Below are 20638 nucleotides of genomic sequence, written 5' to 3'. Positions count from 1 at the left end.
TAGATGGTTAAGGTTTCCTGACCATGGACATTGGATGTCGTTGATAACGGGATCACATCATTAGGAGAATGATGTGATGGACAAGACCCAATCCTAAGCCTAGCACAAGATTGTGTAGTTCGTATGCTAAAGCTTTTCTAATGTCAAGTATCATTTCCTTAGACCATGAGATTGTGCAACTCCCGGATACCGTAGGAATGCTTTGGGTGTACCAAACGTCACAACGTAACTGGGTGGCTATAAAGGTGCACTACGGGTATCTCCGAAAGTGTCTATTGGGTTGGCACGAATCGAGACTGGGATTTGTCACTCCGTGTAACGGAGAGGTATCTCTGGGCTCACACGGTAGGACATCATCCTAATGTGCACAATGTGACCAAGGAGTTGATCACATGATGATGTGTTACGGAATGAGTAAAGAGACTTGCCGGTAACGAGATTGAACAAGGTATCGGGATACCGACGATCGAATCTCGGGCAAGTATCATACCAGTAGACAAAGGGAATTGTATACAGGATTGATTGAATCCTTGACATCGTGGTTCATCCGATGAGATCATCATGGAACATGTGGGAGCCAACATGGGTATCCAGATCCCTCTGTTGGTTATTGACCAGAGAGATGTCTCGGTCATGTCTGCATGATTCCCGAACCCGTAGGGTCTACACACTTAAGGTTCGATGATGCTAGGGTTATAGGGAAAGTATGTATGTGGTTACTGAATGTTGTTCAGAGTCCCAGATGAGATCCTGGACGTCACGAGGAGTTCCGGAATGGTCCGGAGGTAAAGATTGATATATAGGAAGTGTGGATTTGGCCACCGGAAGTGTTCCGGGCATAACCGGTAATGTACCGGGACCACCGGAAGGGTTCCGGTGTCACATCCCTAGTTCTAGTATGCTCTGAGCTAGCTAGTCATGTGTTGCATCATGTTTAAATTCAAATGAAATTTGAATTGAGGAATTTTTAAAGCCTCAGAAACCTTTTAAAAATGATCAACATTAAAATCTTCTCAAAGAAGCCCAAGAAAATGTTCCTGTTAAACCTTGAAAAATATTGGCAAGAATAAAATTCAAACCAATATTTTTGGAGGCTTTAAAATATTTATTTTGGGCCTTTGAATTAAATTAATAACATATTTGAGTTGGACTTATTTCTGTTATATAAGAGATAAAGTTCAAATAATTTTTGTAAGTTTGCATGTGGCCTTGGACAAGTTTCCTGAGCTCACATAAAAATTTACAGAAAGTTCTAAATGATTTGATGCTTCAAATCAAATCAGACAAATTATAGAAAATAGAAAACAGACAAGAAATGAAAGAGAGAGAGAGAGAGGAAACTCACCTGGGCTTACCTGGCGGCCCAGCAGAGGCCCAGCCCACTGGCCTCTGCCAGTCACCACCTACCTCCTGCCAGGAGGACAGCGCGTGCGTGGCCGCCCCGCGCGAGCACGCGCCCCGCCACCTCCTGCTTCCCGCCGCTGCCCCGACGCGCCTAGGCGTTGCCATGCACCACCGACCCCCCTCGTCCACTCCCCTCCCCTCTGGTCGCCCCTCTCCTCCTCTGCTCTCTTCCCCGCTGCTGCCCGAGCGCCACCATCGCCACCGACGCCGTTCGACGCGCCCACCGTAGTCTCCTCACCCCGCCGACATGACCGTGAGCTCCGCAGCAACCTCGCTTTCCTCCTTGCCGAGTCACGTGACCGGGATAGACCCGAAGCGATGCCCTCAACATCATCTTCAACCACGGCCGGCCGAGATCGCCGCCCCCATCTCGTCGCCTCCAGGCCTCCCCGAGCACGCTGATCATCCCATCGTCTTCTCTGTGAGTTCACGGACCGAACCCCCCCTCCTCCCCGCATCGATTTCTCCGTGTAGCCGCCGTTTTCATCGGAGCCGAGAGCACATCACCGCCGGCCAGGTCGCCGTCATGGCTACGCCCGTGCAAGCACACGTACGAGCTCACCACTGCATTCAATGCACCCCCAGGAGTCGAACGCACCCAGTTTTGGCTCTTTCCGTGCCCTGCCACGTCGATTCCGAGCTCACCCGAACTCCGGTCGCCGCCGCCGCAAGCTCTACTCCGGTGAGCTCCGGCGTCCCCGCCGCCTTCCACCTGCTCCCCTGGATGCGGGCGAGCCCTGGCTACGCCCCTGTGGTCTCCGCGCGTCCAGCCGCCGCTCGTAGCGCAGGTCCAGCGAGCTGCCGCCGCGGTATTGGTCGTCGCCGGCCGAACTCCGGTGACAGCCGATGTGGCGAGGTCATTAGCACTAATCCACACCAGCTAGACCACCTCTAGACACTGACTGCGGGCCCCACAGCGGGTCAAAGTACAAGTCAACGCGGGATTAACCTCTATATCACTCACCAGCGGGCCCCGCTGGTCATATTTAACCCTGGCTGGCCCGTTGACTCGTTGATGCAGTGCTGACATCATGCTGACGCTATAAATCATTTTCTGGATTTAAGTTTATTCAGGAAATTCCAGAAAATGCCCAAAACTTCTAAAAATCATAGAAAATTATCTATAACTCCAAATGAAATAATTTATATATGAAAAATTATCAGAAAAATTCAAGGAATCCATATGTACCATTTTCATGCATGTTTGAGCAAGTTAACCTCACTGTTTAGGATGAAACATGATTAGGGCAAATTTCATAATAGGTTTAGAGTTGGAATTTGATGTAGTTTCGAATTCCACTTCAATTAAAATGACTTTCTGTTGCATTAGCCCAAATCACAGCATATTGCCATGTCATGATCATGCATCATATTGTTGCATTGCATTGATTGTATTCTTCCTTGTTTGCCGGTAATTGCCCCCTCTCAGTAGACGATGTTTCCGACGATGTGATCGATGACACCGATGAAGAGCTATACTATCTTCAGAAGTGCCAGGCAAGCAAAACCCCCTTGTTCATTCCAATACAATCCCACTCTCTCCCTCCTGCTCTCTTTTACTGCATTAGGACAACACCGTTTCAACTGTTACATGCTGCGGTAGCTGAACCCCTTTCCTCTGAATGACCTGTCATTGCCACAGTAAATAGATGAAACCCACTAGCATGAGTAGGAATTGTTTGAGCCCTGATGTGCCTACTCATTCATGCTTGTTGTCATGCCTGCTACTGCTTAGAGTTGAGTCAGGTCTGATTCATCGGGAATGAATTGGAATGTGGCGAACATGTCCTACCGTTGAGAGCTAAGTGTGTGAACACGATTTGGTAAAGGTAGCGGTGAGAGGCCATGTAGGAGTACATGGTGGGTTGTCTCATTGCAGCCATTCTCAGGAACTGAGTTCTATGTTTCTGATCCATGAACAGTTACTACCACACATTGGGTTCCAGTAACTCCGCCCCTCTCGGCTTATTAATCAACTCGATCTCTGTCCAGGAGTTGCAACTAGTTTCTGGTGTTTGTAGGTAGTGTTAGTAGTCTACCAAGTGGCACCCGGTATAGGTGGGCTTGGGATAGACTAGGCACAGTGGCACGGTGTACCAAGTGGCACCCGGATGGTGGGCTTGGGAACCCTGCACACATCGTTTGGGGCCGTGAGCGACACCCCGGCCAGATCTCCTTGCGGATGGAACCCGAATAGGCGATAAACCTGGACGAGAGACTTGTGTGGTTAGTTAGGTCGTGGCCGACACCCTCGCCCGGCTTCCGCTTGAAGGTTGCCGAGGTACATGACGTGTACAGGGCAATAAGTGGCGAGAGCGTGTGTGTGAAGAAGTACACCCATGCAGGGTTATCATTATCTATTCGAATAGCCGGATTCCTCGGATATGGAAACTTGGACCCCTTGCATAGTTCATAGACAAGTGAAAGTGGATACTCTAAAATGCGCAAGATAAGCGTGAGTGCTATGGATGGCCTTCTCGTAGGGAGACGGGAGCGGATCCATAGTGGAGTATTGATATGGTGAATATGTGGACTCGTGTGCGCCACCTCAAAAGAGTTACTTGCAGTCGTAGTTAAGGTTAGCCACTGAGTCAAAAGCTGGCTTGCTGCAGTTAAAACCCCACCATCCCTTTTGTTGACAATGATGCATATGTAGCTAGTTCTGATGTAAGTCTTGCTGGGTACATTTGTACTCACGTTTGCTTAATTTATGTTTTGCAGAGAGACGTCAGTCTTGCTAGTAGTTCCGCTTGGACTTCGACGTTTAGCTTGTTACCTCAGCTACGATCTTGTACCCTTGGGAGGGTCTTGTAGATAGTCAGGCTCCTGAGCCTTCTTCATTTGTAGTTGTCTGTACTCAGACAAGTTAAGCTTCCGCATGTGCTTTGACTTGTATGCTCTGAATGTTGGGTCATGAGACCCATGTTTGTAATATCTCGCTCCTCGGAGCCTAATGAATAAATACTTGAGTCGTAGAGTTATGTTGTGATGCCATGTTGTATTTACACATATCGAGCATATTGTGTGTATGATTGAAATGCTTGGTATGTGTGGGATCCGACAACCTAGTTGTTTATCCTTGATAGCCTCTCTTATGGGGAAATGTAGTCTTGTGCTTCCATGAGCCATAGTAGTCCACTACAGCCCGGTTCACCGGAGTCCTGCTAGCCCAGCACTACTGCTCTGAAGCACTTGACCGGCCGACATGTGATTCACTTCGTTCCTGTGTCTGTCCCTTCGGGGAAATGTCACGCGGTGACATCCGGAGTCCTGCCTAGCCTGCTACAGCCCGGGTTCCCGGAGTCCTGTTAGCCCAGTGCTACAGCCCGGATTCAACGTTGCTGACCGACATACTCGATGTTGATTCATGTATGCCTGTCCCCGTAAGTTAGTGCCACTTTGGGTTCACGACTAGTCATGTCGGCCCGGGTTCTCTGTCATATGGATGCTAGCGACACTATCATATACGTGAGCCAAAAGGCACAAACGGTCCTGGGCCATGGTAAGGCGACACCTGTGGGAATACCGTGTGTGAGGCCGCAAAGTGATATGAGGTGTTACAGGCTAGATCAGTGTGACTTAGAATCGGGGTCCTGACATCCGGGGGTCCACCGGGAGGTGCCACCAGCCCCGGAGGCTTGCGTGGGCCAAGAATGGGAAGGGACCAGCCCCTAGGTGGGCTGGGGCGCCTCCCACCAAGTCCCAAGGCGCCCTCAAGAGGAGAGGGGGCAAACCCTAGGGGCAGATGGGCCCTAAGGCCCACCCTAGGTGCGCCCCCTCTCTCTCCCCCTTGGCTGCCACCCAGATGGGATCTGGGAGCTGCCGCCACCCCTAGGGAGGGAACCCTAGGTGGGGGCGCAGCCCCTCCCCTCCCCCTATATATAGTGGAGGTTTTGGGGCTGCCCAACACACGAGTCTCTCTCTCCCAAGGCGCAGCCTTACCTCTCTCCCTCCTCGTCTCTCGTAGTGCTTGGCGAAGCCCTGCTAGAGTACCGCGCTACTCCACCACCACCACGCCGTCGTGTTGCTGCTGGACGGAGTCTTCCCCAACCTCTCCCTCTCTCCTTGCTGGATCAAGGCATGGGAGACGTCACCGAGCTGCACGTGTGTTGAACGCGGAGGCGCCGTTGTTCGGCGCTTAGATCAGAATCGACCATGATCTGAATCGCCACGAGTACGACTACCTCATCCGCGTTCTTGCAACGCTTCCGCTTAGCTATCTACAAGGGTATGTAGATGCACTCACCTTCCACTCGTTGCTAGATTACTCCATAGAGTGATCTTGGTGATGCGTAGAAAATTTTAAAATTCTGCTACGATCCCCAGCAGTGGCATCATGAGCTAGGTCTATTCGTAGTTTCTATGCACGAGTAGAACACAAGTTGTTGTGGGCGTCAATTTTGTCAATTTACTTGCCGTTACTAGTCTTATCTTGATTCGGCGGCATCGTGGGATGAAGCGGCCCGGACCGACCTTACACGTACTCTTACGTGAGACAGGTTTCACCGACTGACATGCACTAGTTGCATCAGGTGGCTAGCAGGTGTCTGTCTCTCCCACTTTAGTCGGACTGGATTCGATGAAAAGGGTCCTTATGAAGGGTAAATAGAAATTGGCATATCACGTTGTGGTTTTGGCGTAGGTAAGAAATGTTCTTGCTAAGAAACCTATAGCAGCCATGTAAAATTTGCAACAACAATTAGAGGACGTCTAACTTGTTTTTGAAGCATATGCCATGTGATGTGATATGGCCAAAAGGATGTGATGAATGATATATGTGATGTATGAGATTGATCATGTTCTTGTAATAGGAATCACGATTTGCATGTCGATGAGTATGACAACCGGCAGGAGCCATAGGAGTTGTCTTAATTTATTTATGACCTACGTGTCAACATAAATGTCATGTAATTACTTTACTTTATTGCTAACCGTTAGCCGTAGTAGTAGAAGTAATAGTTGGCAAGACAACTTCACGAAGACACGATGATGGAGATCATGGTGTCATGCCGGTGACGATGATGATCATGGCGCCCCAAAGATGGAGATCAAAAGGAGCAAAAATGATATTGGCCATATCATGTCACTATTTGATTGCATGTGATGTTTATCATGTTTTACATCTTATTTGCTTAGAACGACGATAGCTTAAATAAGATGATCCCTCGCAATAATTTCAAGAAAGTGTTCCCCCTAACTGTGCACCGTTGCGAAGGTTCGTTGTTTCGAAGCACCACGTGATGATCGGGTGTGATAGATTCTAACGTTCGAATACAACGGGTGTAAGCCAGATTTACACATGCAATACACTTAGGTTGACTTGACGAGCCTAGCATGTACAGACATGGCCTCGGAACACGGAAGACCGAAAGGTCGAACATGAGTCGTATAGAAGATACGATCAACATGAGGATGTTCACCGATGATGACTAGTCCGTCTCACGTGATGATCGGACACGGCCTAGTTGACTCGGATCATGTATCACTTAGATGACTAGAGGGATGTCTATCTGAGTGGGAGTTCATTAAATAATTTGATTAGATGAACTTAAGTATCATGAACAATAGTCTAAGTTGTCTTTGCAAAAAGGTTGTAGATCAATAGCTCGCGATGTAGCTCCCTGTTTCAATATGTTCCTAGAGAAAGATTAAGTTGAAAGATATTGTAAGCAATGATGTGGACTAGGTCCGTTGCCTGAGGAGTGTCCTCACCGCTACACAGAAGGCTTATGTCTTTGATGCACCGCTCGGTGTGCCAACCCCTCCAGCGTCGTCTGTGGATATTATGAACATCTGACAGATACGTCCTGATGACTACTTGATAGTTAAGTACACCATACTTTACGGCTTAGAATCGGGATTCCAATGACGTTTTGAACGCCATAGAACATATGAGATGTTCCAAGAGCTGAAATTGGGATTTCAGGCTCATGCCCGTGTTGAGAGGTATGAGACCTATCATGGGTTTGTCACGACAGTTGTCCTAGGGTGAGGACTTAGTCGTGAGGCCAACGCATCTACGTGGTAGCTTGAGAGGGGTTGAGCGGAATCGAGAAACGCAACACAAGACAGGGATTTAGACAGCTTCGGGCCCTGGGAAACATCATCCGGTAACAACCCTACATGCTGTTTGAGGCTAGGTCTCATTATCATCACGAGGGAGTCGCTGTAAACCGGCTCTCCTCTTTGTGTCTAGCCCTAATATTCTTTCTTCTTGCTTGTAGCTTGTCCCTCTTTGGGGAGCCCTACCCCTCCTTATATATGTTGAAGGGGCGGGTTACATGTAGAGTCCATCTCGGACTAAGACTTAAACTATTTTGACTTCCCTTCCTGGGCTTCTTAACGTCTGCCGGTTTAACATTGTCTGTCGGTTTAACATTGTCTATCGGGTTATGATTGACTTAACACCTGCCGGTACTAACATCTGTCTTAACTCTGCCGGTTTACCATCTTTCTTAGCCATCTGTCTCGACTCTCTATCTTAACTCTCCACCGGTTTACCATCCGCCGGTTTACCAAGTCCCAGCCGGTTTACAACTCCAGCCGGTTCATACAGCGGGGTATATCCCCGACATTAGCCCCTAGTTTAATTTGGATTTATCCATGTTAAACTGATCTTGATTATCCTTAAGTCCTTGTCACTTCCTTCTTCTATAAAATCCGAGTTAATAGACCAGCTTCATAATCAATTTGCTAACATCGGTTTGTCATAGAGGAATATTGTGAAGAATAACTCCTTTGACTTCAGCTCCCAATGCTTAACAAAAATATTGGCCTTTGAAATACTCATTTGATCTTCAGCCGATTTAAGAATGTAGAACTTGCCGGTTTGAGAATGTAGAACTGTGCCGGTTTAAGACTTGAACTTGCCGGTTTATCATTACCGGTTTACAAATATTGATGGCACCATGTCATAATTGTAGTTAACATCAAACTTGAAAATATACCTCTTATATGCCTATCACTTGTAGCCCCCAAGTCTTAAGAAGGTAGTATAGCAACAGCTTAAGACTTGCTTCAAATACGAATGTCATAAGCTTGAAGAAATCCAGGTTGTTCATCTCAATCACCAGTCAGAACTGAGCATTCCACATATGTAGCCCCCAAGTGCCGGGTTGTCATGCTTGCAGCAACCTGGGACTTGAAATTGCCTTATGCTCATAAAAACTTCAACCAGTGTAGCCCCCAAGGGTCGGGTTATTATGCAATAATGAGCAGGGACTTTGTAAATATGATCATGTAAACTTGAGTAGCAATGTGTAGCCCCCAAGGGCCGACTCAATAAGATAATATTGAGCTGGGACTTGATATATTCTTTAATGAAAATAACATCATATGATGTAACCCCCCTCATGGGGCTTGAACTCACGTCCACAAGGTTAAGAGTCTTGTGCTTTACCAACTGAGCAGTGGATCCTTTAATAATAGATGAAAATTTGTGTACCTTGAATTGTTGACATGAGCAATTGGTAGCCCCCAAGGGCCGGCTCAATACGATGTGAGTCGGGTCTTCAATAAATGAGAAAACAATGACTTTGCATTAGCCCCCAAGTGTCATGGTGCATGCTTGCAGCGACATGAGACTTGTGTATTTGATGTAACCCCAACTTGAATAATGTAGTCCCCAAGTGCCGGGTCGTAAGCCTGCAGCGACTCGGGACTATTCCTTCCATTGTAGAATAAATCATATCCATTGATAATATGATAGCCATTGCGCTAAAGCGACTTTGAAAACCTTAATCATAATACTGGTTATTGATAACCATAATTAAAATCTAGCCGTGTTGGCTATTAAAGATTTTGAATAATATAACCTGGTTTGAAAACCAATTCCTGCCATATAAACCGGTATATCCATGCACATATGATACATGCTCTGATGATGTAATGATGATATATGATGATGTATATGTATGATCAAGAGGGTTGAAGCTATGCTTCGGATACAACCAGAGCCCCCTCCTAGGAACTGCCTTTTCCAACAGAGATTACGCCGATCAAGAGGTGTAGCTATGGTTCGAATACGACCAAGCTCCCAAGTGATTTCCCTATTGCCCTTATGCTTATCAAGAGGTGTAACTATGATTCGAACCCATAGCCCCCAAGTGATTTCCCTGGTGGCCTTATGCCTATCAAGAGGTGTAGCGATGGTTCGGATACGACCAAGCCCCCAAGTGATTTCCCTGGTGCCCTTATGCTTATCAAGAGGGTATAAGCTATGGTTCGGATACGACTAGAGCCCCCAAGTGATTTCCCTGGTGGCTTTAAGCCTATCAAGAGGTGTGACTATGGTTCGAACATAGTCCCCAAGTGATATTGTGAGCTGTGCTCAACGGATACCCATGTTTGAGCTGTGCTATGCAGTAGACTCTCTTTGGCCCCTTATGATAATATTGGCTTGACAGCCGGATTACCGAAGTAACCAGAGCTGTGCTCTTATGATAATATTGGCTTGATAGCCGGATCAAGAGGGTAGTACCTATGTTCTCTTTGGTGAATACACCTATGTTTGAACAAGAAGCCCCCAAATGATATTGTGAGCTGTGCTCAAGGGGTACCTATGTTTGAGCTGTGTTGTGCAACAGACTCTCTTTGGTCCCTTTAATTTTTCCTGAAAACTCGAACTTGCGAGAGATTTATTCTTTGTTGAACCGGAATTTGTTAAACCGGATACTGAGAATTTCAAAGCTTTGTGGTAGACAGCTTTGCCTTGAGCCGGATTTTAAACCGGAGTCTTTCTTTTTAAGCTGGAAATTTTTCTGACGGCCTTTAAATTTGCACCAATATGGCGGTTTAGGGTCCTGCATTAGATAACTTTGCAAACCGGAGTAATTGCTCTTTTTTAAAGAAAACAATATATAATAAAAATATACGGGATGGATTTCACCTGATATGTCAGGTCAGTTAATATCCACCACGTGGTTGATGATCACCACGGTGAAGCTGACATCAATCACGGACGGGTCGACCATGGGAGCAGACAGATGAGCCGGCCGCGACAGTATAAACCAGTGCGGACAGGCGAATTAACCACGGGTGCGGTCCCGACAAGCTGATGTAAACTGGGTTGTAAAGGCGGCGTCTTGCCCGCGTCCATTCACCAGGTAATGTAGCACGGACGAATACCGGGCAGGACGTTGCCAGTGCGTACTCCGTACCCATGGTATAAACCACGTTTATAATGAATAAATGTCCTGTATATAGACTCTTTGTACGTGGTAGTGGTTGTTGCAGAAGTACTTTGAATGCACTTGTAATAGTGTGACCCTTACGAGACCCTCTTTGTGATGACCATGTAAGTGATGTCTTTGGAGGTATTAACCGTCCGAACAGCTGACGATGTCAATCCCTCAGGTGGTTTATTAAAACTGGCGCTGCTGCCATGATTGACTTAAAAACTTCAGCTTAACCCATCTGACGCTCTGCTCCGCAAAATTCTGAAGCCAAGGTACAGTGGCCTCCACACATTGGCACAGAAACACTTGTGCTGGATACATGCCCCGTTTTATTCCACCAGCTCAAAACTCCCCTGTTTCTCACTTGTGTTGATTCTTCTTGTTTGCACCAGCGACAGACCCACATCAGCAGGGGCATGCCAGCCAGTCGGACGGTTTGAGGCGGATGCGAAGGCAGCGAAGCCATGGCGAGGCAGCAACTCAGGCAGGGCAGAACCGGTGCCGGCCGCGGACAGAGGTGACCCGGCGGGGCGGCAGCTGAAGGGGACGGACTAGCAGCTGTAATCTGGCGCGGCGGTGACTTGTGGTGGCCGGGCCGGCTCAACTTCACGGCGGCTCAAAACGGCGGTTTAGTACGCCGGCAAAAGTGACTCCTGACATGGCTGAAGCGGCACGGGGCCATAGCGAGGTGCAGCGGATCAGCCACGGCGGTTCAACGACGACAGGTCAAGACCACGACGGGTTATGGCAGCTGCTCGGCGATGGGCCACGGCGATTTGACAAGGCAGTGATTTAGACGCGGCCAGCGCTTTGACTTGGCACAAGGCTGGCAGCTCAAATGTCATATCTTCCTTTTATCGGAAGAATCCCTCATGTTGGTCTGAAAAGATATCATGAATTTGGGCACCCCACACGGCTCTTCTCTGTCAGTCAATGTTGTTCTAAGAATACCGGTTCAGAAAAAATCTTCTTGGCAAGTGCCAACAAGGCATCATGAGCATCCGGGAGCAAAAAGATAAGCTCTGTCATCCTCCATACAAAGATCCAGAACATGTGTTTCATCCAGACAGCATAATGTTTGCTCATCAGTCTTCCCTATATTAGTTTTATCAGTCATCTGTCTTTAAAGTTCAGTGCACTTGTCAAATATAAGTCATGTATTCCAGTCCACTAATCCGTCCGGAAGGAGTGAGATATCCAGAGGCGAGCGTGAGCTGTGGCGCACCAGACTTCGCCCGGTCTTTGAGCATGTCTTTGACCACCCGTAACGCCACACTGGCTGCATCATCCGGTGGTTTCAACGTGCGGAAGGGGTGGCTCAGCGCAATGGCGATACCGATTGGATCTTTAGCAGAGGAGCGGTAAAGCGGCGGCCGACGAGGGCAGCGAACCAGTGGGCAGCCGATGCAGGCGGCTCAGTTGGGCTCTGCCCAGTGGGTTGGCACAATGCGGAGGGGCACGGCGAGAGCTGCTCAAGGCTGTTCGCAGGAGCCAATCGGAGGCAGGCGCAGGCCGGCGCCGGTCAGAGCAAGGCGGTGTTGGGTTTCGTAGTAATTTCAAAAAATTTCCTACGCACACGCAAGATCATGGTGATGCATAGCAACGAGAGGGGGAGAGTGTGATCTACGTACCTTTGTAGATCGACAACGGAAGAGTTAACTTGGTTGATGTAGTCGTACGTCTCCACGGCCCGACCGATCAAGTACCGAAACTACGGCACCTCCGAGTTCTAGCACACGTTCAGCTCGATGACGATCTCCGGACTCCGATCCAGCAAAGTGTCGGGGAAGAGTTTCGTCAGCACGACGGCGTGGTGACGATCTTGATGTTCTACCGTCGCAGAGCTTCGCCTAAGCACCGCTACAATATTATCGAGGACTATGGTGGAAGGGGACACCGCACACGGCTAAGAATATGATCACGTGGATCAACTTGTGTCTCTAGGGGTGCCCCTTGCCTCCGTATATAAAGGCTCAAAGGGGGGGCTGGCCGGCCAAGAGGAGGCGCGCCAGGAGGAGTCCTACTCCCTCCGGGAGTAGGACTCCCCCCCTTTCCTAGTTGGAATAGGATTCGCGGAGGGGGGAAAAGAGGAGAGAGAGAGGAGGAAGGGGGGCCGGCCCCCTCTCCTTGTCCTATTCGGACCAAGGGGGGGAGGGGCGCGCGGCCCATCTATGGCCACCTCTCCTCTCTTCCACTAAGGCCCACTAAGGCCCATATACCTCCCGGGGGGTTCCGGTAACCTCCCGATTTCACCCGGAACACTTCCGATATCCAAACATAGGCTTCCAATATATCAATCTTTATGTCTCGACCATTTCGAGACTCCTCGTCATGTCCGTGATCACATCCGAGACTCCGAACAAACTTCGGTACATCAAAATGTATAAACTCATAATATAACTGTCATCGTAACCTTAAGCGTGCGGACCCTACGGGTTCGAGAACAATGTAGACATGACCGAGACACGTCTCCGGTCAATAACCAATAGCGGAACCTGGATGCTCATATTGGCTCCTACATATTCTACGAAGATCTTTTATCGGTCAGACCGCATAACAACATACATTGTTCCCTTTGTCACCGGTATGTTACTTTGCCGAGATTCGATCGTCGGTATCCCATACCTAGTTCAATCTCGTTACCGGCAAGTCTCTTTACTCGTTCCATAATACATCATCCCGCAACTAACTCATTAGTTGCAATGCTTGCAAGGCTTCAGTGATGTGCATTACCGAGAGGGCCCAAAGATACCTCTCCGACAATCGGAGTGACAAATCCTAATCTCGAAATACGCCAACCCAACATGTACCTTTGGAGACACCTGTAGAGCACCTTTATAATCACCCAGTTACGTTGTGACGTTTGGTAGCACACAAAGTGTTCCTCCGGCAAACGGGAGTTGCATAATCTCATAGTCATAGGAACATGTATAAGTCATGAAGAAAGCAATAGCAACATACTAAACGATCGGGTGCTAAGCTAATGGAATGGGTCATGTCAATCAGATCATTCAACTAATGATGTGATCCCGTTAATCAAATGACAACTCTTTGTCCATGGTTAGGAAACATAACCATCTTTGATTAACGAGCTAGTCAAGTAGAGGCATACTAGTGACACTCTGTTTGTCTATGTATTCACACATGTATTACGTTTCCGGTTAATACAATTCTAGCATGAATAATAAACTTTTATCATGATATAAGGAAATAAATACTAACTTTATTATTGCCTCTAGGGCATATTTCCTTCAGTCTCCCACTTGCACTAGAGTCAATAATCTAGATTATACTGTAATGATTCTAACACCCGTGGAGCCTTGGTGCTGATCATGTTTTGCTCGTGGAAGAGGCTTAGTCAACGGGTCTACTACATTCAGATCCGTATGTATCTTGCAAATCTCTATGTCTCCCACCTGGACTAGATCCCAGATGGAATTGAAGCGTCTTTTGATGTTCTTGGTTCTTTTGTGAAATCTGGATTCCTTCGCCAAGGCAATTGCACCAGTATTGTCACAAAAGATTTTCATTGGACCCGATGCACCAGGTATGACACCTAGATCGGATATGAACTCCTTCATCCAGACTCCTTCGTTTGCTGCTTCCAAAGCAGCTATGTACTCCGCTTCACATGTAGATCCCACCACGACGCTTTGTTTAGAATTGCACCAACTGACAGCTCCACCGTTTAATGTAAACACGTATCCGGTTTGCGATTTAGAATCGTCTGGATCAGTGTCAAAGCTTGCATCAACGTAACTGTTTACGATGAGCTCTTTGTCACCTCCATATACGAGAAACATATCCTTAGTCCTTTTAAGGTACTTCAGGATATTCTTGACCACTGTCCAGTGATCCACTCCTGGATTACTTTGGTACCTCCCTGCTAGACTTATAGCAAGGCACACATCAGGTCTGGTACACAGCATTGCATACGTGATAGAGCCTATGGCTGAAGCATAGGGAACATCTTTCATTTTCTCTCTATATTCTGCAGTGGTCGGGCATTGAGTCTGACTCAACTTCACACCTTGTAACACAGGCAAGAACCCTTTCTTTGCTTGATCCATTTTGAACTTTTTCAAAACTTTGTCAAGGTATGTGCTTTGTGAAAGTCCAATTAAGCGTCTTGATCTATCTCTATAGATCTTAATGCATAATATGTAAGCAGCTTCACCGAGGTCTTTCATTGAAAAACTCTTATTCAAGTATCCATTTATGCTATCCAGAAATTCTATATCATTTCCAATCAGTAATATGTCATCCACATATAATATCAGAAATGCTACAGAGCTCCCACTCACTTTCTTGTAAATACAGGCTTCTCCGAAAGTCTGTATAAAACCAAATGCTTTGATCACACTATCAAAGCGTTTATTCCAACTCCGAGAGTCTTGCACCAGTCCATAAATGGATCGCTGGAGCTTGCACACTTTGTTAGCTCCCTTTGGATCGACAAAACCTCCTGGTTGCATCATATACAACTCTTCTTCCAGAAATCCATTCAGGAATGCAGTTTTGACATCCATCTGCCAAATTTCATAATCATAAAATGCGGCAATTGCTAACATGATTCGGACAGACTTAAGCATCGCTACGGGTGAGAAGGTCTCATCGTAGTCAATCCCTTGAACTTGCCTAAACCCTTTTACGACAAGTCGAGCTTTGTAGACAGTAATATTACCGTCGGCGTCAGTCTTCTTCTTGAAGATCCATTTATTCTCAATTGCTTGCCGATCATTGGGCAAGTCAACCAAAGTCCACACTTTGTTCTCATACATGGATCCCATCTCAGATTTCATGGCTTCAAGCCATTTTGCGGAATCTGGGCTCACCATCGCTTCTTCATAGTTCGTAGGTTCATCATGATCTAGTAGCATGACTTTCAGAACAGGATTACCGTACCACTCTGGCGCGGATCTCACTCTGGTTGATCTACGAGTTTCTGTAGTATCTTGTTCTGAAGTTTCATGATCATTATCATTAGCTTCCTCACTAATTGGTGTAGGTGTCACAGAAACAGTTTTCTGTGATGCACTACTTTCCAATAAGGGAGCAGGTACAGTTACCTCGTCAAGTTCTACTTTCCTTCCACTCACTTCTTTCGAGAGAAACTCCTTCTCTAGAAAGTTTCCGAACTTAGCAACAAAAGTCTTGCCTTCGGATCTGTGATAGAAGGTGTATCCAATAGTCTCCTTTGGATATCCTATGAAGACACATTTCTCCGATTTGGGTTCGAGCTTATCAGGTTGAAGCTTTTTCACATAAGCATCGCAGCCCCAAACTTTCAGAAACGACAACTTTGGTTTCTTGCCAAACCATAGTTCATAAGGCGTCGTCTCAACGGATTTTGATGGTGCCCTATTTAACGTGAATGCGGCCGTCTCCAAAGCATAACCCCAAAACGATAGCGGTAAATCAGTAAGAGACATCATAGATCACACCATATCTAGTAAAGTACGATTACGATGTTCGGACACACCATTACGCTGTGGTGTTCCGGGTGGCGTGAGTTGGGAAACTATTCCGCATTGTTTCAAATGTACACCAAACTCATAACTCAAATATTCTCCTCCACGATCAGATCGTAGAAACTTTATTTTCTTGTTACGATGATTTTCAACTTCACTCTGAAATTCTTTGAACTTTTCAAACGTTTCAAACTTATGTTTCATTAAGTAGATATACCCATATCTGCTTAAGTCATCTGTGAAGGTGAGAAAATAACGATATCCGCCACGAGCCTCAATATTCATCGGACCACATACATCTGTATGTATGATTTCCAACAAATCTGTTGCTCTCTCCATAGTACCGGAGAATGGCGTTTTAGTCATCTTGCCCATGAGGCACGGTTCGCAAGTACCAAGTGATTCATAATCAAGTGGTTCCAGAAGTCCATCAGTATGGAGTTTCTTCATGCGCTTTACACCGATATGACCTAAACGGCAGTGCCACAAATAAGTTGCACTATCATTATCAACTCTGCATCTTTTGGCTTCAACATTATGAATATGTGTGTTACTACTATCGAGATTCAATAAGAATAGACCACTCTTCAAGGGTGCATGACCATAAAAGATATTACTCATAAAAATAGAACAACCATTATTCTCTGATTTAAATGAATAACCGTCTCGCATCAAACAAGATCCAGATATAATGTTCACGCTTACCGCTGGCACCAAATAACAATTATTTAGGTCCAATATTAATCCCGAAGGTAGATGTAGAGGTAGCGCGCCGACCGCGATCACATCGACTTTGGAACCGTTTCCCACGCGCATCGTCACCTCGTCCTTAGCTAATCTTCGCTTAATCCGTAGTCCCTGTTTCGAGTTGCAAATATTAGCAACAGAACCAATATCAAATACCCAGGTGCTACTGCGAGCATTAGTAAGGTACACATCAATAACATGTATGTCACATATACCTTTGTTCACCTTGCCATCCTTCTTATCCGCCAAATACTTGGGGCAGTTCCGCTTCCAGTGACCAGTCTGCTTGCAGTAGAAGCACTCGGTTTTAGGCTTAGGTCCAGACTTGGGTTTCTTCTCTCGAGCAGCAACTTGCTTGCTGTTCTTCTTGAAGTTCCCCTTCTTCTTCCCTTTGTCCTTTTTCTTGAAACTAGTGGTCTTGTTGACCATCAACACTTGATGCTCCTTCTTGATTTCTACCTCCGCAGCTTTCAGCATTGCGAAGAGCTCAGGAATAGTCTTATTCATCCCTTGCATATTTTAGTTCATCACGAAGCTCTTGTAGCTTGGTGGAAGTGATTGGAGAATTCTGTCAATGACACTATCATCCAGAAGATTAACTCCCAGTTGAATCAAGTGATTACAATACCCAGACATCTTGAGTATATGCTCACTGACAGAACTGTTCTCCTCCATCTCGCAGCTATAGAACTTATTGGAGACTTCATATCTCTCAATCTGGGCATTTGCTTGAAATATTAACTTCAACTCCTAGAACATCTCATATGCCCCATGACGTTCAAAACGTCGTTGAAGTCCCGATTCTAAGCCGTAAAGCATGGCACATTGAACTATTGAGTAGTCATCAGCTTTGCTCTGCCAGACGTTCATAACATCTGGTGTTGCTCCAGCAGCAGGCCTGGCACCCAGCGGTGCTTCCAGGACATAATTCTTCTGTGCGGCAATGAGGATAATCCTCAAGTTACGGACCCAGTTAGTGTAATTGCTACCATCATCTTTCAACTTTGCTTTCTCAAGGAACGCATTAAAATTCAACGGAACAACAGCACGGGCCATCTATCTACAATCAAACATACATAAGCAAGATACTAAGTTCATGATAAATTTAGGTTCAATTAATCATATTACTTAAAGAACTCCCACTTAGATAGATATCCCTCTAATCCTCTAAGTGATTACGTGATCCAAATCAACTAAACCATGTCCGATCATCACGTGAGATGGAGTAGTTTCATTGGTGAACATCACTATGTTGATCATATCTACTATATGATTCACGCTCGACCTTTCGATCTCCGTGTTCCGAGGCCATATCTGTATATGCTTGGCTCGTCAAGTATAACCTGAGTATTCTGCGTGTGCAACTGTTTTGCACCCGTTGTATTTGAACGTAGAGCCTATCACACCCGATCATCACGTGGTGTCTCAGCACGAAGAACTTTCGCAACGGTGCATACTCAGGGAGAACACTTCTTGATAATTAGTGAGAGATCATCTTATAATGCTACCGTCAATCAAAGCAAGATAAGATGCATAAAAGATAAACATCACATGCAATCAATATAAGTGATATGATATGGCCATCATCATCTTGTGCTTGTGATCTCCATCCTCGAAGCACCATCGTGATCACCATCGTCACTGGCGCGACACCTTGATCTCCATCGTAGCATCGTTGTCGTCTCGCCAATCTCATGCTTCCACGACTATCGCTACCGCTTAGTGATAAAGTAAAGCATTACAGCGCGATTGCATTGCATACAATAAAGCGACAACCATATGGCTCCTGCCAGTTGCCGATAACTCGGTTACAAAACATGATCATCTCATACAATAAAATTTAGCATCATGTCTTGACCATATCACATCACAACATGCCCTGCAAAAACAAGTTAGACGTCCTCTACTTTGTTGTTGCAAGTTTTACGTGGCTGCTACGGGCTTAAGCAAGAACCAATCTTACCTACGCATCAAAACCACAATGATAGTTTGTCAAGTTGGTGCTGTTTTAACCTTCGCAAGGACCGGGCGTAGCCACACTCGGTTCAACTAAAGTTGGAGAAACTGTCACCCGCTAGCCACCTTTGTGCAAAGCACGTCGGGAGAACCGGTCTCGCATAAGCGTACGCGTAATGTCGGTCCGGGCCGCTTCGTCCAACAATACCGCCGAACCAAAGTATGACATGCTGGTAAGCAGTATGACTTATATCGCCCACAACTCACTTGTGTTCTACTCGTGCATATAACATCAACACATAAAACCTAGGCTCGGATGCCACTGTTGGGTTTCGTAGTAATTTCAAAAAAATTCCTACGTACACGCAAGATCATGGTGATGCATAGCAACGAGAGGGGGAGAGTGTGATCTACGTACCCTTGTAGATCGACAACAGAAGAGTTAACTAGGTTGATGTAGTCGTACGTCTCCACGGCCCGTCCGATCAAGTACCGAAACTACGGTACCTCCGAGTTCTAGCACACGTTCAGCTCGATGACGATCCCCGGACTCCAATCTAGCAAATTGTCGGGGAAGAGTTCCGTCAGCACGACGGCGTGGTGACGATCTTGATGTTCTACCGTCACAGGGCTTCGCCTAAGCACCGCTACAATATTATCGAGGACTATGGTGGAAGGGGGCACCGCACACGGCTAAGAATATGATCACATGGATCAACTTGTGTCTCTAGGGGTGCCCCTTGCCTCCGTATATAAAGGCTCAAAGGGGGGGCTGGCCGGCCAAGAGGAGGCGCGCCAGGAGGGGGGAAAAGAGGAGAGAGTGAGAGGAGGAAGGGGGCCGGCCCCCTCTCCTTGTCCTATTCGGACCAAGGGGGGGAGGGGCGCGCGGCCCATCTATGGCCACCTCTCCTCTCTTCCACTAAGGCCCACTAAGGCCCATATACCTCCCGGGGGGTTCCGGTAACCTCCCGATTTCACCCGGAACACTTCCGATATCCAAACATAGGCTTCCAATATATCAATCTTTATTTCTCGACCATTTCGAGACTCCTCGTCATGTCCGTGATCACATCCGGGACTCCGAACAAACTTCGGTACATCAAAATGTATAAACTCATAATATAACTGTCATCGTAACCTTAAGCGTGCGGACCCTACGGGTTCGAGAACAATGTAGACATGACCGAGACACGTCTCCGGTCAATAACCAATAGCGGAACCTGGATGCTCATATTGGCTCCTACATATTCTATGAAGATCTTTTATCGGTCAGACCGCATAACAACATATGTTGTTCCCTTTGTCACCGGTATGTTACTTGGCCGAGATTCGATCGTCGGTATCCCATACCTAGTTCAATCTCGTTACCGGCAAGTCTCTTTACTCGTTCCGTAATACATCATCCCGCAACTAACTCATTAGTTGCAATGCTTGCAAGGCTTCAGTGATGTGCATTACCGAGAGGGCCCAGAGATACCTCTCCGACAATCGGAGTGACAAATCCTAATCTCGAAATACGCCAACCCAACATGTACCTTTGGAGACACCTGTAGAGCACCTTTATAATCACCCAGTTACGTTGTGACATTTGGTAGCACACAAAGTGTTCCTCCGGCAAACGGGAGTTGCATAATCTCATAGTCATAGGAACATGTATAAGTCATGAAGAAAGCAATAGCAACATACTAAACGATCGGGTGCTAAGCTAATGGAATGGGTCATGTCAATCAGATCATTCAACTAATGATGTGATCCCGTTAATCAAATGACAACTCTTTGTCCATGGTTAGGAAACATAACCATCTTTGATTAACGAGCTAGTCAAGTAGAGGCATACTAGTGACACTCTGTTTGTCTATGTATTCACACATGTATTACGTTTCC

Source organism: Triticum urartu, chromosome 7A, assembly GCF_056163025.1.
Source record: "Triticum urartu cultivar PI428250 chromosome 7A, HENAU_Tu73, whole genome shotgun sequence".
NCBI classification, from domain to species: domain Eukaryota; kingdom Viridiplantae; phylum Streptophyta; class Magnoliopsida; order Poales; family Poaceae; genus Triticum; species Triticum urartu.
This window is presented reverse-complemented; position numbering follows the sequence as displayed.